This window comes from Haliotis asinina, chromosome 6 (assembly GCF_037392515.1).
Source record: "Haliotis asinina isolate JCU_RB_2024 chromosome 6, JCU_Hal_asi_v2, whole genome shotgun sequence".
Taxonomy (NCBI): domain Eukaryota; kingdom Metazoa; phylum Mollusca; class Gastropoda; order Lepetellida; family Haliotidae; genus Haliotis; species Haliotis asinina.
The window spans coordinates 28,448,024-28,472,376 of NC_090285.1; the positions used below are offsets into that span (position 1 = coordinate 28,448,024).

At 38.0% G+C, this 24,353-nt stretch overlaps 1 protein-coding gene and 1 pseudogene across 2 annotated transcripts in view; one reads left to right on the forward strand and one right to left on the reverse strand.

Moving 5' to 3' along the window:
* The window catches only part of LOC137288065 (protein O-mannosyl-transferase TMTC2-like), a 214,831-nt gene that overhangs the window by 124,011 nt on the left and 66,467 nt on the right, over window positions 1-24,353 (reverse strand). The gene's annotated exons all lie outside the window — the stretch shown is intronic.
* LOC137286645 (zinc finger protein 862-like) lies at window positions 183-24,026 on the forward strand (annotated as a pseudogene).

Genomic DNA, 24,353 nt, shown 5'->3' on the forward strand with positions numbered 1-24,353 from the left:
TCGCTTGATGTACCATCACCTCATTCCAAAGTGAAACAACTCTCAAAGAGAGTCGACTCAGATATTATTCGCACGTGAGGAAAGCCGAGCTCTTCAAACTGCTGGAGGAACCATCAGAACTGGAATTCATGCCAACCTGACACACCATAGCTAAGTATCTGAGTGCCTGGAGAATGGAAAACATGGAAGTCAACGACCTCAAACCAGTGATCGACCTGGGAAGCCTCAAATTTGAACTCACAGTGAAAATGTTGCTGGATAAACAGACAGATGACACCATCAAGCACATCCAGCCTTACTTCAGAGGCAAAGAAGTAGTCACAGGTCTTGGAGGGTCTTGCCATTTGGCATGTCTATGGGCCTGTTGCTTTTCAACTTGGGTAACCAAACCAAAAACATTAAAAGCCACCTGCATTGTCTAAGTGTGAGCAATATCTATGACTGTGCCCAGACAGTTAACCATCAAGTTGCTGATGGTTGGTGGCTCCTGAAATACAAGAAGTTATAGTTAATACTGAGATTACAATTCATATGGCGATATTTGACACACAACAGGCCATATTGTTTGTACCCTAATACAGAGGGGACAAAATAAGTCGCAATCAACCTTTAGCAAAGAAACTCACTCAGAGCTGCCAGTGGCAGGAGTTACTAGGGTTATTGACATCAGTACAAGCACATACTTACATACCTCAACTGCAACTATACCTTCTCCAGATGTTCTTGTGCCAGTACATCCAGACATGACAATCCAAGGAAGTTGATTCATCTTCTCATGCAACTACGACCAGTTTTTCATTGGTGGCTCAACAAGCAAAATGTTTGTGCTGGAGTCTCTATGGTGCCCTTTACATCGATTCGTCACCTGTTCGTTGACACATCCCACTTTCTTCATCATGAAGTAGATTGGGAGTAGTCATTAGTTGGAAATCAATGCTGTCATTCTTGGCATTCAGCATTGGGTGGCAGAACTCCATACCTTCAATCCACAGATGGGACCACGACGAGTAAGCCTATCAGAAGAGGATCTAAACGCTTACACATTTCCTCCCCCAGTTTTGCTATCCAAGGTAGTTCAAAAGTTGATTGCAACCAGAAAGATTCATCTGCTGTTGGTTGCACCCTTTTGGCCAAAAGAAGCTTGTTCATCGACCTAAAACAGCTAGAAGAACCGAATCCAGTACCCCTACGCCTGAAATGACCTACTTTATCATCCACATTCAGATGTGTACCATGAGTCATCACAAACCTTCAATCTACATGTATGGTGCATTTACTGAAATCATTGATATCCCAGGGTTACTCTGTCAGAGTAGCTACAACTGTAACATCTTCACATGGGAGTTCAATCCAATCATTGTATAACGATAAATGGAAGAAATTTGAACATTACTGTAGAATCAGGAGAATTACTTCTCCCACCACTGGATCACCTGAGGTTGTTTATTCAGACTTGCTGACCCGGAGGTCTGAACCTCCTGCATGTGCATTAGCTACTACATAGCTAATACATACAGAGTTACATGCACTGGGTGTGAATCATGTGTGTGTTGAGTGAAAACATCTAGGCAGAATTTTTCAGGGACTGCGTTGGGACTCTGTCGCAAGGAACCAGTTTACCAGGACAACCAGGTAGAATGTTTACTATCCCACCATTGTCAACCATTTTGGGCCAGATAACGTTGCAGATTTGTCTCTCTGCCCTGTCAGAGCTCTACAGATCTTCCTAGTTGCTTCCCAAGAGTGCCGCTGTCTTTGTAAGAGGCTATTCATTCCGCTGTCTACTACACTCAAGATTGACGTCTCATGGGCAACTTTGTCCTTTTGGATGCATGCTACCATACTGCAGGCATATGCCTTTGCTGAATTGCCCCCAGCAGGATCCAATCAATACAAGAAATATTGTTTCTTTTGTTTGAATGAAATGAATTAGATAGAAACTATTTTCTCCTTGGTGACCAAAGGAGGTAATATTGTTCGATAGGTGGTGTTGTTAAAGGTATAAATAAAGAGGGATTTGCAAATATTGTCTCTCTCTGTCTTGACATTGCATTGTTCACATCATTTCTAACATGGACAACTCTTCTACAGCGGGAAAATTGGATGCCACTGCCAAGAGATTGAGTCAAGAGATCATAAAATTTCTAAACTCAGGGAGGAGTTTGTCCATAATGCCAAAGACATAATGAAATTATAAGCAGAGTCTGAATATTCCTGGTAACGAGAGGGTAACAAAATCCAGTTTAACTTTAATTCAGACGTATTAGACAAGTTACACCTTCATCCATGCAGTACACTGTTCCTGTCAGCAGCCCTGTTCTCACTCAACAAATTCAGCCTTTTCATGGGGTCAGAGGCAAGGCTGCTGCTTTTCTTGTGTCTTTTCACACTACTTTAGAGAATGACCTATAGAGCAGGCAGCAAGCTGTCCTCATGACCTGTCACTGGAGCAGGCGCCACGTCGACAGTCACATCCAAATGACAATGTGGATCAAGATTTGTCAGTTAGGTTGTTTTGTGATTCAAATATTTCTGAGACTGATGTTAATGTGACACAAACTATGCTTACTGGCAGTTATTTTGAATATGAACAGGGCACAGCAGAAATCATCGTCAAGGATTGTTTAAAAGCTAACTTAGACTTATGGTGTAATGCTGGTACCTCAGATTACATCCTTGATATAATTGAAAATGGCTACCAAATTCTGTTTATTTCCAGACTTCAGAGTATGCATTTGTGCAATAACAGTTCAGCGCTGAAGCATGGGGAGTTTGTGAATGGTGCCATATCTGATTTGAAGGACAAGCATTTGATAGTGGAGTGCAAGTTTCCTCCCTATCTGTTGCCATTCAGACATCCGGTAAAGAATGTTTGATCTTAGATCTATTTAGAGTTAACAATTATGTACAGAAAAAGAGTGTAAAGCAGGAAGATTCTAAAGTGGCTCGTGAGTACATAAACATGAATGACTGGGTTATCAAATTTGATATACACTTGGCCTATCACCATATCGATATTTGTCACGATCACACATATTTATCTTGTTTTTTTTTTAATGATATGGGTCCACGTGAGGGTTCCAGTGAAATCCCTTATCTACCTGGCGTGCTGGTCTGCTTGGGGGAATTAACTCTGCAAAGAGTCCAAAGTCACAGGAAGTTAATTACAATTTTATTTGCAAGAATGGAATAACATGGGTGGTCACAGAGAGTCGGTACAACCCTCTGGGCTGAGGACTAGATCTGACCTGTGTTGGGAGTCGAAACCCTACTGATGGACAAATGGAGGTGGAGACTATTTAACTACAATTTAAACAATACAAAGATTATGATTTGCTGACTGATATAAAAATGGGTGTAACCTACAATAGCCAATGAAAGGCAGGTTAAACAAAATGGGGGGTGTCCTACCAGAACAACTTCAATGACCAGACAGGGGGAGTACTTAATCTTTTAATCCTATTCTAAGGGGCATTAATCTTGTTGGCACATTTACTGGATGCTTGATTGCTTACTCTGGGCTGGATCTTTAATGACCCTTAACTGGTGTTTGCATACTGTTATTTTACTGTAGGTGATGGCATGTTTACCTCATCAAAGCAGTTTATTAACCTGTCTAGACATAACCCTTGTCTTAGTGAATGGTTTGTCTTACAGTGGAGTTCTGATCTGATTACCTCAGGCTTGAATTTTAACTTTCTGAAATTGTCATAACTTATACCTTTTTCAATAAAATGTCTGTGTGGCTTTGTCTAAGCTATTACTGATACATGATGAAATTTAGTAAATATTGTATATTTTCCTAATATTTGAATGCTAATGCATTGCTTGTATTGGTTACAATTAATAATGAATTTTGGTATGAATTATCACTTCACAATATTTTCATGGACAGATTCGATAGGGCAGACTCGCTACTACAAGTGTTTGGTTATGCCATTTGGATTAACATCTGCTCCATACATATTCACTAAAGTTATGCATCAACTTGTTAAGAAATGGCGGCATGAGGGATGGAAAATAGTAACATTTTGGACAAGAGTACTGTTACTGTTTCCTCTTCTGACAAACCAATTCTATAGGTGAAAAGGTGAAAGAGGATTTGATACAATCAGGTTTTGTCCCTAAAGTTGAAAAGTTGTTATGGTCTCGGTCTCTGAGTGGTTAGGATTCCATATCAACACTGTTTCCAGGGTATTGTCTGTTCCACAGAGAAAGAGAGATAAGCTAATTTCAGACATTCAGTGTCTCTGGCCTACTTATGCATAGATAGTGCTAGGTCACTGGCCTAAGTTGTTGGGCAGGTAGTATCAATGAAGATGGTGACAGGCCAAATTGCTCAACTTATGACTAGATTGATCAGTACGGATACCATACCTGCTTTATCTTGGAACAGTAAGGTGAAGCTATCTTCTCAAAGTGTTGATCAGTTGAGATTTTGGTCGACGCATATTTATATTTAGGCTAGTTCTGTGCTAAAGACTCAATCTGTTGCAACTCGAGTGGAGTACTGTGATGTGAGTGGTTTTGGGGGCTACTGTGTGCAGCTTGGAGATATTCATGGTCAGTGGTCATGTGAAAAAGCTAATGCAAGTCCTACTTGGAGAGAACTTCAGGCAGTACCCCTTGTGTTAAAAAGTTTTATTCCCAGCCTGTCTTCACACAAAGATATGTGGCTTAAATAGTGGAGAAAGGGAGTATGAAAACTAATCTCCAGGCAGTTGTGTTGGATATCTTCAAACTGTGTTTCTCTCACAATGTGACTAAACTTATGCAGTGGATACCTCATTCAGATAATAAGACAGCATATATGCTAAGTAAAATTGTTGACTATGATGACTGGTCCATTCCTGGCTATATTTTCAAGCAGATAGATGCCAAATGGGGACTCCATAGTGTGGTCAGATTTGCTTCGTATTATAATACCAAGCTCCCACGCTTTAAATCCAGATTTTATCATCCCGATTGTATAATCCTGATTGTGATGCTGTTGATTGTTTCACTGTTAAGTGGAGTAGTTAACTAGCTTGTTCCCCCTGTGGTCTGATTCCCAGGTGCCTTAGACATTTGGCAGAATGTAAAGCTAAGGGCACTCTTATTGTGCCAGTGTGGCACTCAGCATGTTTTTAGCCTCATATTACTCACAATTATGAGTTTATTCCCCAAGTGAAGGATGTGATGTATCTTTCTAGATATAAACAACACTATAATCCGTCTAGGATTAATGGGGGCTTCCTTGGTGAACGTGACATGGATTTTCATATGTTGGCATTGTTTGTTGATTTCAGCGTTATCTGATGTCATGTTTCTGTTTACAGATTAGTTGTCCAGTGCATATAGAGACCAGCTGGAGAATTTGCCCAGTGGTGTAAGGAGTTTGGCTGACGGGTTATTTGGGATGTTTCACTGTCGGGCTGATTCTATAGAACGGATATACTGTATGGTACTGCAGCATGGAAAGGGTGGGCTTTTTCTTGTGATATGCCTCATCAATTGCCCATGTCACCATTACATTGGTCAATATATCTTGTATCTGTTGTTCAAAGATGTGATTCATTCGTCCCGGTGCAAACTGCGTTTTACAGAATTCGTTATGCTCATGTTGTAGGTCTACCTAGTCCTACTGAGAATAGTTTGGTAAAAAACATGCTGGAGGCGGCTAAGCGAAAGTTAGCCTGGTTATAGATTAAGAAAGGATGATAGACCTTTGTCATATCATCCTTTTGTTCCCAATATTAGAGCATATGGCTTGCATAGCCTACGCAGTGGAGGAGCTTCGGCAGCAGTGAATAATGGTGTCCCAGATTGAATGTGATCAACAACATGAGCATCAATCTGCGCAATTGAGAACCAATGACATGTGTCAGCCAAGTCAACGAGACTGACCATCCGATCCTGTTAGTCGCCTCTGACGACAAGCACAGTCATCTTTTATGGCAAGCATGGGTTGCTGAAAGCCTATTCTACCCCCCCGGGACCTTCACGGGTCATTGGATGTTTAAAGGACATGGTAGATGGAAGAGTGAAGATGTTAAAGATGGCTACATCAAAGATGATCTCCATAAACGTCTAAACGTTTCACTTTCCTTAGGCCTTTGACTTTCTTTGAACCTGTGTGTGTCGTGTTCTGAATGTGTTGTGTTTTTATTTGGAATGAGCTCTGTTGGGAAGGAGAAATATTGTTTCTTTCGGTTGAATGAAATGAATTAGATAGAAACTATTTTCTCCTTTGTGGTATGTGAATATACCAAGGGAGTTAATTTTGTTCAATAGGTAGTACTGCTAAAGGTATAAATAAAGAGGAAATTTCAAATATCGTCTCTCTCGCGCTAGACACGGCAGTGTTCACATGATTTAACTTCTGTCTCCTTAAATCTTATGTTTATATGTATATACCTATATTTCAGAAGCAATATGTCTCATATTTTGTTTTGGTGTTGCAGGTGGTGGTTGGGTTTGACCATTATGGCTGCAAATTTACCACAGTATCGTGAGCATTGTTTGCTGTCTGGAGTTCAGTGCTCTTGATGAATTTTGTATCATGGTAATTCCTTACTTGTAGTAAACCAAGTTTGTTATGTGGAGCTGATTTACTTGTATATTCTACCTTGTATGGCCAGGTTGCCTTTATAACACTGATTTGTTGTGATTTTGCCTGGCTGCGAAGCCTTTACAACATCCTGTCATATGTTTGAATGTGTTATAATTGTCAGTACATAGTGAGAAGCAATGTTTTGCAAACAAGGCTGCAGAGCCTTGAGAATACTGTCATGACTTTGTTGTCTTGTGTTGAGACAAAGTTTGTTTCAATTTTCCAATTTTCCTCACGGAATAAATCTGCCACGTGTGTCACCGAGCTGCAGTTCAAATGTTCTGAATGTGTTGTGTTTTTGTTTGGAATGAGCTCTGTTGGGAAGGAGAACAGGGTGTTAGCCTCTACTATCACTTTACACAGCAACTGTTCCCTGACAACCATCATGGAGGATTGCTTTTGGCACTTGAATACAGTGTTTTCCTCACATTATCCAAGGGACTTATCAGTCACTGACATCTGTGTACTGAGTACTGTGAGCACTTATGCATTCTTCTCGAGTACATACTGAATAAAATTCTGAATTTTATTTCTGAGTTTTGTTCTAAAATCTTTTAAGATTAAAACTCTTCGCTCAATGTATTGGCTTGTTGCAATTAGTTTCTATGCGGTGTGTTGTTCTGGTACTGAATGTTAAACTTGTGAGCTTTCAGATTCAGTTCCTTTTCCCCTCTTCATGCGGTCTGTGGGGTTGTCTTGAAGCAGATTTGGACCCGATTACTAATCATAAGACTTTAATTACAGGGGTATGCTGATAAATCATGACGAGGTGAGATGACACGCCTAGTTAAATCTCCTTGCGTCTGTGTGGCTTGCAGCTGAATTTGGACATAAACCTACTGTGTTTAAAAATCAGAGACATGCTGTACAGAATTGATGGCGACTACATTTCAATTGGAATATATTATATACTTATTCTATCTCATGTGATGTGTGACCAACCAGCCTCCCCGCTGATCAACTTAGGATCGCTAAAATCAATCGTAGAGAAACAAAAAATGGCGACATGAATTAGTTTCATGAAAAAAAAAATATCAGAGGGATATGCAAAATATACATCCTAATAGTGAAATAATAGTTAAAGTGTAATTGTATGGATGGGATGATTGTGTTTACGAGTGTTTGCTACTGTTCAACCAAACTTCCCCTCAAAGAAATTGTTTAATATATGCAAGAATGTTGATGTATTTCTCACAAAATGGCAGCTTCGCTGACAAGGGTAAAAAGGATTTTACAAGGACTCTTTCTTTCAAGGATCGTTTGTACATAAATATGAAATGTGAGTCATCAGGATGATTCTGACTATCTATGTATTGTTATATGTTTTTATCCTTTTCACTGTAAGTAAGAGGAGAAGTCAGAAATGATGATAATTACCGTTGTTCCGTGTGATTTTGCATCTATAAGGCGTCATGCTGCACAGAAACTTTGACAATTTCTTTTGAATTATCAAATCATTGCATTGTATCTATTTTTAATTTCCTGTATCTTGCTACGATGCTCTTTCTATGCATATTCTAAAGGTATTCAGCCATTCAAAACAAACAAGACGGCTTGATGTTGGGAAATTGTCAGTAAATGTCAGTAAATGCTACTCAGTCTAAAATCGGAATGTTTCTTTGTTTACATTTGAAATAAGCACAGTCTTTCAAACACAGTGTTTGTTTTCATACCCATTATTTTTCGTTTTAATTTATCCTGACAGTTGGTATTGGTGACAATGACCACTTGTAATTTGATTTTAAAATGTATGGGGAATTCAATGATGCATTTGTTTGTCTGTGTAAGTGTATTTTCGCACACATCCCAACCGATTCAAGGTTCATCAGCAAGGTTTCAGAATTATCATCAGTGGTTTCATGAAAAACTGATATTGGTGATCATTAAAATGTTATGTCTGAAATTCAATACAACTTCCATCGTTTGCTGGATTATGCAAAGCGAGATAACTCGTGCCTCACATTTTTCTCTCTCTCGTACGAAAGAGTTTCGATTTTAGCCAGGATTGGATGATAAGATAGGGACGGGCCACGATCAACCCAAGATCGTTTAGTGGAACAGGTGTAACTTTGACACTTGTAAAATTGGCGTAATTAGCTAATATTGGAACGGGACACTGTCCTTTAACTCATTAAGCCTGAGAGCCACTTTACTGTTCAACACTTGGAACCCAGTGCCTGGCTCGCTGAGGTGAGACTAATTAGGGCTATTCACGCCTGATGTCCCTTGCAGGTTTCAGAGATTACAAAAAAACTGGCTTGTCATATGAGTAAGTCCTGATTGTTTAATTGTCTTGTAAAGATATATGTTGAAAGAAAGCAGGTGTGAATACATATCACATGTCTTTTACATACAGTCGAACCCCATTGTCTCGAACTCGGTTGAGACGAATTCTCGGATGTGTCGAACTGACATCTCGGTCCCTGCCGATTTCCTTATATTTATCATTATTTTTACCCTGATGTGTCGAACTAGATGTGTCGAATTCCCGGTTGTGTCGAACTCATTTTAGGGTCCCCAAAGGCTCTAACAAGTACAAATCTACCCTTTTGTCTCGAACTGTCAAAGCTGGTTGTTGCAACTGAAAACTTCAGTCGCGCAATCGGAAGTCATCCTTATAAACGTGCTACCTAAAGATCAAAAGTAACGATTAATGGACTCAACAATAAAGTGACATGTTTCACTACGCATTTATACACACATTGTCAGCACACTTACCAACTGAACTTTACTCAAACAATTAACCATAATTAAGTTGTTACCAGTGACACGTTGATCACGGACCAACAGGATATCTCTAAACAAACAATGGCACATGTTGTTGTCATGTTACAGTCTATGTTAGCGGTCATGTGATTTCCTTGAAAATATAAAATGAGAAGTGAGGAAAACGGAGTTGGATTATCTAAATTGATGTTTTGTTTTTGGTTTAGTATTTAAGGTGTAGGATCAAATTTTTTTTAACCAATACGGTTAGTAACATGGCAGAGCAATTCAGCGAAGGACCCGGGGGGATGTGATGCAATGCCCGAATGCCAAACAGACTGAAATTTCGGATTTTCTTAAGAGATAGGGATCGCTCGTGAGTTTGTTAAATTATTCTTGTTCTTATCTTTTTGTATGCATATTTATTTGCCATGACGAATAAAGTGATTGAATTGATTTACATTTGTATATGTTGTAATTTAAAGATCAATACTGCCGTAAACGTTTATTGCAAAGATATATTGTTCGCATGTGTATCCTACTGCAAAATAACGATGTGTTAAGCACCGGGGTCGTGTTGGTTCTTGGTCTTTTCAGTGCTGACGGATGTGTCGAACACTCAGATAAGTCGAACTTTCCCCTTGGACCCGACGAGTTCGACACAACGGGGTTTGACTGTACTTTCATATTTCATTGCACTTTCACTGGTAGACCTTTGGTGGCGTGTACATATATATTTTCCTAACATATGTATGTATTCTTTGTATATAAGACATGAGACATATACTTAAACAAATTGTCCCTCTCATATCCATGTGTCAGGTTAAACTGTATAAAACATCTATGTCAGTGGCAGTAAAGAAGAATTTACATACATGCTTAATAATCTTCTATGAAAGAAGCATTTTCCCTGATACATTACTAGTGTATACTGAATATTTTAAGGAAAGTACTAATGTGCTAGTTTGTGACTTACATGGAGCAGATTCACAGTTTGTCACTTTGGTTCATCTAGATTTAATGCTGAAAACATATGTTGTCATACGAACGTACATGTATACATATTGTATAATACTATTCCTTGCGTATATATAAAAGACAAAGGGTCATGGGATAGGGCGTCATCAAAGTTCCCAAATAGAACGTTTTGTATCTCAACTGTTCAATATAGTGGCTGATTTGTTATCTATGACCAATCATATCATGAGATACCTGTGACAGAGGAAATGACAGGTGATGGGGCATGGGCTGAATTTCTGAAGAGCACATTTGGTCACTAGACAGCTTGGATACAGATTGATTATTCGCTAGATCCTTGACCAAGTGATATGCTAGAATTCGGCTGTATCAACTCAAGCTATCATGAAAAAGTTTGTGTATCGTGAACATACATAATCGTAAGGTTGCATGAAATGTACACACAGGACTAAAAAGGTTTTTCCTTAAAGCACTCAAAGCTCTGTAATCTGATTACTAATACCTCGGAAAACCCAATCCAACATTGAGTAGAGATAGTATTTCTTTGCATACACATATTTCACACACTATTAGTACATCAAACGTAATGGCTAGCTGAACATTTAAATATAATCTGCACATTGTTACGAATGAATATCCTAATTCAAGTACATGTATTATAGAATTTAAAACGTGACACGATACTGATTTATTATACCGCATACACTTGCAGTTGAATCCCCCCAAACATTTATGAAGATGGGCATGCCTATATTTATATTGAATGCAAATGAGGTTCAGAAGATTGATAATGGTTGTGACTCCATAAAACAGGTTGTCCAATGATATAACAGCCCATTAGGTTTGTCACGGGACAAAACTTTCATCAAGGGCGTAACTGGACCAGAGGCTGTTATTTCGAGGTTGAGGTATCTCACTACTGTTGTCTGATTGAATGATTATACACATGTGTATCAATTAGGCACCTGAAATATTATCCTGCTTTTATTGACGATGGATCAATAGAGACTTAGTTCATTGATACATGTCATAATTACACAGGATCAGATAATTACAGAGATCAAATTCAAACATTTCTTACACAATGTTTATGGAAATTGCATTGAAAAATCACATATCAAATCAACATGAAACTTTCAACTGCTTGAACAAAATGCTTCAGTTTATGTGTAATATATAGATCATGAGTCGATGCAAGAGTTATCACTTCATATTCGATTATGTAACATTATCAGCTTTAGAATTATGAAAAATCAATAGTCGCAACTGAGTTAGGTCTAAATTAGTAACTTGTTTTATTTGAAATCTATACGAACATGGGTGTAATACAGTATTCAGTGTTCCCTTTAAAAGGTAAATTCTGGTATATGACCGGTAATATTTGACAAGGACTGGTATACAAAATGTCCGCCAGTCCCAAGGACCGGCAGTTTCAATTTGAGAGCTCACATTAAAAATCCATCCCAAATCTTCTTTGAATAAAATGCTTCTGAGTTTTAAAATATATTATTACTCAACTGATGTTGTTTGTTGTACAAACAAAACTGGGTTTCCCACTACACTATTTTTAGATCATAGTAGCCAGTGTAGTCTTGAACCAAAACGTTTCTTTATACATTCAACTTTGCCTCAAGGTTATTTCTCAAGCATAGCAGCCAAGAAGACAAATTTGAACTTTATCTTCGGAGGCAAAGCAGGAACTGATTCAGGTAAAAGGAAAACCAGTCATGACAAGAGTGACGCAGAAAAAAGTACTGATGGACAATCCGAACAGGAGTCTGGTGAAAAAATAAAGACCACATCTAAAACAAGAACATTCAAGGAGGACTGACTGAATTAGTTTCAGTGGTTGCATTATGGGGATGACGAAAAAATGTACTGCAGAATATGTGAGGCAGCGTAAAAAAAAAATGGCTTTACAAAAGGCTGCATTAATAAACAGAAGTCTGCAATGAAAGAACATACAGACAGTGTGAGTCACAGAGAAGCAGTGTTTGTTTTATCAAACAGAAAAACTATGAATGCACACGTGACAGTGGCTAAAGAAAAGATGGACGATACGTTAACAGCTATGATGAGAACAGTTCTGTTTTTAGCGCGGGGAAATATTCCTGCAAGTAAATTTTCAAGTATTTTGGAATTGCAAAAATAAAATGGGTGTCAGTCACTAAGCGGTGTAGTTTTTCTCATGGTGAATCAGTCGATGAAATGGAGACTGCTGTTGCAGACGCTACTCTGTGGAACGCTTAAAAGAAGAACTCTCCAAAAGTAAATTCATTGGATTAATAATAGATGAAACTTAATATCACTGTCGAAAAAAAAATTGATAATGTTTTTTCAGGCTGTGATTGATGGAAAAGCAGAAACTGTTTCACTAGGAGGGACTGCTGACTTGATCAGTGAAAAGATACAGGAAATAACGGCTGAATGGGGAATTAGTTTGAATAAAATTGTAGGCCTCGGTTCAGATGGGGCAAGCGTTATGACAGGTGTGAGAAATGGTGATGGAGTTTGCCTTAGAACAAGTGACTGTTCAGTACTATTTAGTACACGTGCACTGCACTCCGCACAGAGTTGCACTGGCATCGCAAGATGCAGCAAAGCTGTCAAAAACTATCTCTGAATATCGCAACACACTGAATGAACTATACAAATTGTACGAGTACTCTCCTACACGATATGAATGTTAACGAGAAGTTTCTCGTGTGTTGGATGACACGGAATTTGCATCTTTGTAGCAGCCATGTACAGTGCGGTGATTATCTTTTCGATCTGTGTGATTAAACTGGGCTGCTATTGTGATCAAATTAGAGGAGGAAGCTAATCAAAGGAAAAATCCTGTTGCTTTAGGACTAGTTAAAAAAATGAAAACATTTTCCTTTGTGGCTACTACTTCCATGTTAGCAGATGTTTTGCCATTTATGAAGAAACTTGCCACAATGTTTCGGCGAGACGATTTGCACTTATCTCAGATTTGCCCAATGGTTGATTCTACTATCACATGCCTCGAGACCTTGCTGACAGAGACAGGCAGCTTTGAACAAGGTTTTATGGACAATATTGATGACGAAACCTTTTGTGACATCAAGCTTGATTACGGTGACGTGCGATTTATCACAGCATTCAAACCAAAGAGGTCTGGTTTCATTGAAGATCTCATTGCTTCTCTTGCCAGTTTCCACAGGACTCTATGTCTGTTCTCTTTGCACTTGATCAGGTGCTAAACCCCAGTAAATTTCCCCAAAATGCTGACGGATTGGGAATGGTATGACGGTATGGCAGGGAATCCCTCACAGTCTTGTTAGACGATTTTAGCCCTGTGAATGACGACACAGAGTTGCCCGATAATCAGCCAATCAGCAGAGAGCGCACTGAGAGGGATTTCCTTCAGTTCAAACACCTCAGCACAACAATATTTCACCAAAATGCAAAGTATTCATCCAGGATTATGGTAATACTTTCCCTGATTATGTTAATCTGGCCCATATAGGGTTATCCATACCAGTCAGCAGTGTTCCAGCTGTACATGGTTTGAGCGTACAAACTAGAATACACAGTGCCAGTCGAAATAGACTTTCTGAGTGAAGGTTGAACAATCTGATCACATTAAATATGCACAGTGTCTGTGAACGTGACTTGGATAGGGCAAAGGCCTTGTTCCAGAGTGGAAAGAAACGGAGATTGTAGTCTGTCCTGTGAGAAAATAATCTGGACTATTCAAACGATGACAGAAGAATAATACAGGTAAATGCAAATGAAAATGTTTTTATTCTTTGTGATAGTTATAGGACCGGCAAAACTTTAGAAGGGACTGGTACATTTTATTGCTTCCGGCCCAGGGACCGATAAACTAGTATGCTAGCGGGAACACTGTAACTATCAGTTAATCTCCATTTGTCATCTGTGTTTAGTATAAGCATATACTGAGGCTCCACTACCACTTCCAAAGTCCAGTGTAGTAGCTGATAGCTCCTGTTCCTTCCTTGTCCCTGTCCTAACACTATGGAGACATAGTGAATTACAAAATCTGTATTTTTTCAGTTGTTTCACTGTGACTGTGTAAGACATGGGAACATGGGATGTTTTCTAAAATCTTGGAGCTTAGGGTGTAAATTGTTACAATAACACTGATAACTTGGTAATTGGAGAGTGTGTCTTCAATATATATATTGATATATATATATAATCACATACATTTTCATCAGCATGTCAGTGATGGGCGACAAGAATCTCTACTTGTGGTTGAAACTCCATGCCCACAGGGTGGAAGCGCTGTCCACACGAAATGTGGAGTTGCCCCCCAACACAACTCCATTTCCGCGATGGACGGTGAAAGAAGAACATGTGACACGAGAGTAAAGGTAAGTTTTTCCTCACAATTTCATTATTTTGCAAGTATATCAGGCTTTTGCCATTTGGCAGAGGGATCTACAGATCTACAGATCTTTCTCTAATAGCTTGACACCCTCTATATTTTTTGTAGTTGTGCAGATAGACTGTCCATTGCATTGTGATTTTACTGTCCAGGGAGTTGAAGTGCCACTATCACTGCTAAGGCTTTATGATGACACACATATTGGTGGATGTCTATCAACCAATACTTCAAAGGTACTAAAGATCATTAGAAGAATTCAGTTTTATGCCACACACAGCACTATTCCAGCTATATGTCAGCAATCTGTAAATAATCAAGTCTGGACCAGACAATCCAGTGATCAAGAGCATGAGCATCGATCTGCGCAATTGGGAACCAATGATGTGTCAACCAAGTCAGTGAACCTGACCACCCAATCTGTTAGTTGCCTCTTTTGACACGACAGCGCGTGCTTGCAGTGTAATGACGTGCCATCAAACTTTAATTGTGCAATTCACAAGTACCTTTGCGGATTTCACTATCCATGTGCAGCATGTCATCTGGTCTCATTCTGTGGAGTGTGTTTGAGTGACGTTTTCGTGTATCTTTACATATGCAAACATGTGTACAAATCTAACTACCTATGAAGAAATCATCATGTACATACTTGGATGCTTAACTTCTTACCATCAGTATATATGCTTTAGTTTGAAACGTTTACAGTTTCAGGAAATGAATTTTGAAGTCAGCTGAGCCACATATATCCTTCAATACAAGTCGTTTGTTGTCAAGCACATCAAAAACATCACTGGATATCAGGGAAATCTCAATATGAGACACAGACACTAGAAAAGTTTGGCGGTCTAGTATGGCCTTGATATATCATTCACATTCTTTGTTACAAAAATAAGTGCAAAGAACACATGACAGGTGTAACCAGTGAGAAAGATGAATTGAGAATAATTTTATGACCTCATTAAATGGGCAGTCTGTGAGGTCTCAGTTAATGTCACCTGAACCTATAAAATATTGAGATACTATTTTTCAAACGTTTAAATTCAAAATTCATATCAATCATTAAAATACCAATCTTTCATGAAACAAGGAATGGGCGATCTTTTTGTTGGGAGGGGCGATAACTCTCCTTTTGAAATGATATAAGCGATGGTCCAGCTTCTCACTTCCGGTCTGGTTCCCGACTCAAAGTGCGCTGCGACAACTTGCAACTAAAGATGACAGAACCCAGCAAACGCGTTGCTGTGGTCACCTTCATTGAAAAAACGATTGTTTACGATGAAAAGTCATTACCATGCCCATTTTCTGCTTTGATTTTTAGTTTAGAAAGGCATTGTTTGTTTAATTTCCAAATGCAGTACGAACTGACACAATAGGAGATAACAGGGAAAAGTTGCTGTATTGTCACGGCATTTCCTACCACAGAACAAGAGACAGAGATACACCTCCAGCGAAAGAGTATTCCCTGGAAGTTCTTTATTGAGAATTTGTGATGATCACACATCACACATTTCTTATAATAGTTTAACACCACTTAAAGCTCTTAATATATTTACAGAGATTTCTCAAAATGAAGAGCATATAATTCTGACCACCCTAGAGGATGTGAATCATAACATGACATACCATATATTTCTTGTTATGGTAACATTGAACTGACAAAGTATTTCTCATGACAGACCATGTACTATCTAACTTTAACTATCTAACTTTCTGATTTTCATTCAACAGTTCTAAAAGAAAACTTTAGGTTATGTCTGTTTGTTAGGAATAAATACAGAAAAAGTGTTTATTATCAAGTATATGTTTTTGATGATATAAATTTGAATTTAACTCCACAATTATTACATGAAGATATGTTGATGCATTTATTTATATTATAACAAATAACAGTACAATGGACAATGACTGAATAAAGTCATGTGTAATGTAATATTAAAGTAGACATGTACCAGCATACAAAGAATCAGATAGATTTACAACATTGTACAGTGCAAATACAATGTACAGTGGGAAAAGATATTGACTTTATTGATATATTTGTGTTGGAATTTGAAAAATCAATATAATGCAAAAAAACAGAAAGAGCAAGGTCTAAAAAATGAAATATGAGCTTTTCCATGACTGTTACAATAATCTGATCATTGTGAAGACGAGATGTATATAGACACTGCGGAAAAATGTAAACCATTCGATGCTGACAACCCTTAACAGTACCATTTATATTAGAGATTGAAATTTATTATTAATATGAATATATGTATTGTTAGTTGTGTAATGAAAAATAACATTTGGAAAGTGCCCTTGAATGTGTACTTCACCTATGGTAGTTTTGCTTAGTATATTTGATAAATTAATATTTTAATATTATTTCCTTTATTAAAACTTAAGAAAAAATGTTTTAATTTATACACTTAATTGAGAATAATTAAAATGCAGTCATTGTTGAAATTTGCAATATTTCTATTTATTATTTATCTATACAGTGAATTAATATTTCATGCATCACAAACCGTTACAGACATAAAAAAGTACAGTAGGGATATTAGTTATGCCCAATTGTTATTGCCCAATATCCCTTGCATTTGTAAGTTGGCTACATGTAGGCGATAACTGCCATAATTCGTCTGTTACTGTTATTCTACAATTACTTCACCATTGTTTCTCACTTTCCTCTGTACCTGCTAAGTATCTGTATTGTCAGAAATCTCAATCCCATCATGAACGACCAAATAAAATTTACACAACAAGACTTTCAGTGTTTCACATTTCGCTCAACGCATGAACTCCCCACCGCAGTGAGTTACATGAATGCAGCTATATCAGCCATAATACTTAGATGATTTGAGTACATATACAATGAAAATACACTGCAGTTTTAAATGTGTGATACGGAGACATCTAGCGCAAGACGTATATTACCGACTGCAAAACATCAACAACATGACAAAACATGACCTGAAAACGATCATTTGATTCCACCGCCTTGCTTCGAACTGCCATTTCGCAATTCATACTTGCAATGTAAGCAGTCATGCCTATCCCAGGTGTATCAAAGAATCCTAGAATAAATATTTCAGGAAATAACACTTGACATATCATCGTAAAAGGGAAAAGAAATGCTGTCCATGCACCAGCGTGAACGTTCCTTGTGACGGTGAAGGCTATACTGGTTAACTGTCTCTAAGTGTAATAGTAACACGTATGGCGCATATGACATGCTCTGTCAGTTTAAGGTTGGACCGTCAGGATCAGCGTGCCCAGCGGATTAGTAATGGGAGGATAAATCAAAAAGATCGCACTTTGGAATTTCATGTTACCAAAGTTGTTTGTAGCGTCAAATTTCACATTCACGCAAGAAAATTAGGATAGGCTGTAAAGTGGGTCATTGTCTGAATTAATTCATGAGACTCATGTTTCAGTTTCACCTCTGCCAAACATGCTCTTCTACAAATCTTCATTGGTCTCAGATTCCATGTTAACGGGATCCACTATCATTTCCATTGCCAAGTCAGGGTATCAACAACAGTGGGATTTCAACAATTAATGTTCTAGAATCCATGCAACTACATGGACAGTTACTTCAACTTAAACATTCAAAGCAATGGACAGTAGTTCCATAGAAAATATACAGTTTGACTTTTCAACAATAATTGAAGAATTACTGGTGCATTAAAGCCCACACTGTGAATGAAGATCTAAAATAACTATGTCCAAGAATTGACACCTAAAAAGGCACTTCTGTTAATGAGGATGTCATATTTTTGGTTGAAACTATCACCTTCCACAATCTTGTTTCGACACTCAGGAGGGTGCTCCTGCTTAATGCACAATTGCAATAAATTTAGAGGGTGTCAAGCTGTTAAAGAAAGATCTGTAGATTTCTAGACCCCTCTGCCAAATGGCAAAAGCCTGATATACTTGCAAAATAACGAAATTGTGAGGAAAAACTTACCTTTACTCTCATGTCACGTGTTCCATGTTCTTTCACTGTCCATCGAGAAAAAGGAGTTGCTTTGGGGGCAACTCCACATTTCGTGTGGACAGCGCTTCCACTCTGTGAAGCCACTATAGATTTGTTTAGTCACTGAAAAGGCCATTCATGGTATGACCCATCATGGAAAAATATGATTACAAAATCTATTTTGAATATTCCCCTTTCAAGTATCAGACATATCTAGACCAATAAAACTAATGTCAATTTTGATAAATCCAATGAAGATAAAATTATTAAGGAAGTATGTAATGTATTTGACAAGATACAGGGAAAATTAGATAAAAAAATGCAGACCTGATATTCAAAAAGGGGTCTTTTCAAGATTTAACAAAGTTTTGGTTTTACTGGTTCAGGGTTTTCTGAAGAGCAATATGCTGCTGGGTGAATGTCAATAGACTCACCAATCAAACTGCAGTTTAAGCTAAAAATGTATACAGTACAGGACTGTATGAGTACTGTCAAGTGAACTTTCTTTCTCATTACACAATATTTAAAAAGACAAGTGGCAGCTTGGTTTGAACGTTCGTCACAAGATACTTGATAATGTGAATGTCAAGATGACAATTATTATAATGTATGTTGAGTGTGATATCTGAAGTGTGACAGGTTTGGAGCGAGGACTTGTGAGCGAGGGCAGTGATGCAAGTAGTGAGCTATTGTTTGTATCTACGGTGTGCAGTACGAGAGACTACTGTATGTGGCTGGGTAGTAGACTTGGGGTCAGTAAAGTCAGCTTGGGGTTATATAAGGTTTGATTTGAAAGTTGTGAGTTGGCAAATAGTTGGAAAGAGTATGTGTGTCAGGTTGGCTGTTTTCCCTATATATTCAGCTGGTGTGAGTATTATGCAGTCTAAGTAAACTTATCCTCAGTACTTTTCGTTACACTCCACAACTGAGTCTAACAAAACCTTATGGGAGGTCACATCAGGTAATCTTTGAGATTGACCAATCAGAACACAGCTTACCAAATTGCAAAAGTGCACATTCGCACATACCTTTTAAACTTTTTATCTCGAAAAGGTTCAAACGATTCCGAATGCTATTTTGAATACGCTCGCTTCCGGGTGATACAAACAGCGTACATACAACCATGACAACGGTGAGTAAACAGTCGCTGAAAATAGTGTTTTGGCAATATTCAAGCATGTTATCTTGCAGAAATATTAGCTAATGGTAACCATGTCAACAGAAACCCCAAAGCGTATTTACTGCAGGTCAAATAACTGTGTCATATGCGAATTTTTGTTTGTGGATAGATCTGTGTCAATGACCTGAATAGCTGTTGTAGCTGTCGTCTGGTTGGTTAAATCTACTTAACCGTCTCGCGTTTGATTGGACGGCGGGCCATTTGTCGCTCAAAGACTACCTGACGCGACCATCTACTAGGTTTTGTTAAGACTCAGTGGTGGAATGTAACAAAATACACTGAGACTAAGTTTACATAGACTGGAGTATTATGATTTTATGTTACCTTTCAATGAAAACAATGAATGACTGAATTGAATGAATTGCTTGGATACGTAATGAGATTTATTATTCACCTTAAAACATGTAACCAAAACTTAGATGTAATATGTGTAATGTTATTGTTGAAGTTAGTAATATGACAGAATTGTGATTCATGATGGAAACAGTGGACTGGGGTATTAACATTCAGACAGCATTCATGTGTAATGTATAGTAATGGTGTGGTGTGTCAAGTAAGTGTAAAACAGCCCTGTAAACACATCTGTGTGAGTGAAGACACCATGTACATGGTGTGCTTTTTGTATTCAGTGTCCGGAGAAGGTGTTACACCCTGTATAGTCCAGGAGGAGAATCTCAAAAAGGGCCTAGAAATAGGATTTCGTAGCCTTCCCAGTACTGATTTTGTTTCACACTATTTTCAGTTAGTATGGTGTCTTGGGCTCATGAAAAAGCCTGTAATACTCTCAGATTGTGGTATCATTTTTTTTTGACAGGCCGTTTTCATGGAAATGTGTGGTGGTGATTTATTGATTGAAAGTTTACATTATTCTTGTAACTAGAATCAGTTGTTTTTGTTTCCTGTTTACTTTTAGAGTGACAGTATCAGGACATAAACTTGATATGAAAGGGGAACGAGTTTTGTATCCTATTTATTACCCACGTTCTAAAAAGTGAAAATATCGTTAAAATAAAGCAATATTTTGCTTTCCTATATAGAACCATGTAATGTGGATTAATACATGATGTTGGTGATTGGAATGTCAACCGCTTCACTCCAAGAAAACGTACGCTGTGCAAAGGCAATGTACTTCCTATACGGCGCCTAATCACAAGAAAATAAACAGATTTAGGCAGATTCAAGTCGTAATGAAAATTTAGCTCTTTTCAGTAGAGAATTTGTTTTCAAAAGCAATAATGTAATTCATCAAAACACTTGGGAAGTGTAAATATTTTTAACTTGACTACATGACCTAACTCTTGCCTGAACGTCAGTCGGCCATCACTGTTGGGCTAGTCGTCATGTTGAGAAGTGTTCCCTAAGAAGAAGATTCTAGGGAGCATTTAATTAGGAGCGACAAAATGAACAGCAAAGGTGAATGTGAATAACAGAGAACTGTATGTCTCAAATAGTTGAGCTTAATGTTCTTCATCGGAGGACGAGTTACTGTTAATAATTCAGCGACGCTTTGTGCAGGATGCCAGTGATGCCTTCTCATCACAGCTTGGAATTCCCACTTGTCGAGATTCGATGTTTATGTTGAAGACTCCACTGAAAATTGGGTCTGGAAACACAGCCTACAACCTCGAACGAAGACGATTTCAAGCCTATTGTGTTCAGATTCTGGGAAGTGCTTTTGATCCCTACATCAGGGCTGAAAAAATCCACTTGTCCGCTCGTATTTACGAGTGGTACCTCATGTCGGGCAAGTTAAAAATACAAACTACTCGTCCTATCGGGCGAGTACCGTTTTTTTGCTGTCAAATAAAGCATATAACATCTTCAATTTATCAAAGTATTTTACAAGCCATTTAAGAATCGAAAACGTGCACTTTTCAACAACAGCATACTAATATTGTTCGTGTCGCTAATGCCAATAATAAATCAATAACAGTGTTAAATACATAAGGAGGGGAGGTAATTCTACTATTGCTATTGTCGTGGATGTAAGGGGCTTGTTGCTAGCATTAACAAACGCCAGCATGGACATTCAAAAGTATGTGGGAGGGGCAGGAGATGGGGAAAAGAAAACGGAAGAAAAACAAATTCAACAAAGAAAGCTAAGTCAAAAGAAATATGACAGAGAAAAACAAAAACGTTTAGTACAACCAACGTGGTTTAAGGAATTTAAGTGGGCGAAATTTAGCGAGTCGGAAGATGAATTATTTTGTATTCCATGCCGAAAATACCCCAAACTGTCAGATCCAAAATGTGGACTTGTGATAGGTCTTAGAGATAAATTTAGGAGGGAGACACTGAAATTCCACAACAAAAGTAGGAAGTACATTCAGTGTTGTGAACATGAGAAAGTCGTTGAAAATCCACAAACAGCATAATACACTAAGTCAATGCAGAAAGTTGACGAAAAAAACAGCGTGATCTATAACAAGCTTTTTACAACAGCTTATTATGTTGCCATGGAAGGGGAACCTTTTTCAAAATTTGAGAGTTTTTGCCAATTACAGTCCAAGAATGGCCTCTCCGTTGGAACAAACTATTTGAATAGGAATGCTTGTGCGACTTTTGTACAATCCATAGCAAATGTAGTGAAGGAAAATACAGCTAGTGAACTTGAGAAGTGTAGATTTGTCAGTGTCTTTAAGATGGCTCAACTGACAGTGCTATAACTGAACAAGAGATTGTATATGTGAGGTACGTCACTGATGATGGTGTATTGAAGACTAGGCTTGCAGATATTGTTGACCTTGAACATGGACATGCAAAAGGTGTAAAAGATGGAATTTTTCAGGGGCTTAGTTCTGTGGGACTGTCAAAAGAAGATCTTTCGAGAAAGTTAGTCGGAATCAACACAGATGGTGCTTCAGTTAATCTTGGAAAGAAAGGAGGAGCAGTAAAACTGATTATTGATGAGCTGAAAGAGGAGTATAACGCTGTTGGTTGTGAGCAGTATATTACGGTTGTGCATTGCATTGCTCATAATTTGGAACTGGCAGTTTGTGACACAAAGTAGGAGTGCAATTATTTGAAGAATTTTGAAGATGTTCTGAAAGGAATTTTCAAGCTGTACTATTATTCTCCCAAAAGAAGAAGAGAACTCTATGTTATTGCAGAAAATCTTGATAAGGAACTGAAACATTATGGAGGAATCAAAGAAGTGAGGTGGGTAGCAAGTCAGCACAGAGCTTTGAAATCTCTGCTTGACAATTTTGAAGTAACTGTTGTACATCTGGGTGAGATTGCTTCTGGAAAGGATGAATCTTCAGCAAAAGCCAGAAACTACTTAGCAGAGTTGAAAAGTAGAAGATTTCTGAAGATGTTACATTTCATGATTGATTTCACTGATCTTGTAAGTGAAGTTTCCAAGGCTTTTCAAATGAAAAAGTCACTCATTTCTGAAGTTAAAAGAAGAATAGAGACACTAAGGGAGAAATTTCTGAAAATGAAGTCAAAGAAAGGACCAATGTTTGAAAAGTTTCTTGAAGAAAGCAAGGAAGGAAAGTTCAGAGGTGAAGAGATGAGAACTGAGAAAAGAGGAAGACCAAAACAGACACAACATGGTGATGATGATGATAACTTCAACAAGGATATAGACTGTGTTCTTGACTCAATTTATATTGATCTTCAGGAGAGGTTCATCAAACACCTTGGTGGAGAACCACACTCTCTCTTCACTGTGTTTGATTTCAGGAAGTGGCCAAACTATGAAACACAGCCTGATGAATTCAGGGAATATGGAGATGCTGACATTCAGAAGCTTGTGAAGATCTACAGCCCTCTCCTGACAGATGAAGAAAAAACAAAGGCTGTGGATGAGTGGCTTGACCTCAAGATGTACATGAAGGACTTTGTGAACCAATCACTTATTGATGCTTATGAATTTTTAGTTTGCAGTGGTCCTGATAGAGAAAGCAGCCTTACCAACATCTTTCCTCTAGTTAACATCATGTTGACAGTATCACCAAGCACAGCTGACTGTGAGAGAGGCTTTAGTCGAATGAATAGGCTGAAAACAAATCTTAAAACTGTCATGAACCAAGATACATTGAGTAACTTGTTGCGGATAAACATAGATGGACCATCATTTGAAGAATTTGAACCCCAGAAGTCAATAATCAACTGGCTTCATTGTGGAAAAGGCATTAGACATGTACATGGACATAAATGTCCAGAACTGAAGCCAGAAAAGGTCACTGTGTCTGAAGAGACCGTCACCCCTGTTGATGAGATTCACGATTGAAATTGAATAACTGAGGAAAATGAAAGTTATTAGTTAGTACTCAAGTCCAGTCCATTTTTCTAGTCAGTGCCAGTTAAGTACACAACTTCAAGTGGAACATTCTCAGTGCTTTTTGTTGATTTTATTCAAGCATTTTAATTTATGTTTATTTTTAATTTACATCTGCTCTAGTTTTATGTTAGTTCAATCCCATCGTCACTACAGAGATGTAATTTCATGACAATTAAAAACCAGTTACCTCACACATCTGTTGTCATTTTTAATACTTGAACTTCCATTTGGATCCTAGTCTGAAGGTATAGAATAATGTTTGTTTACTGACTATAT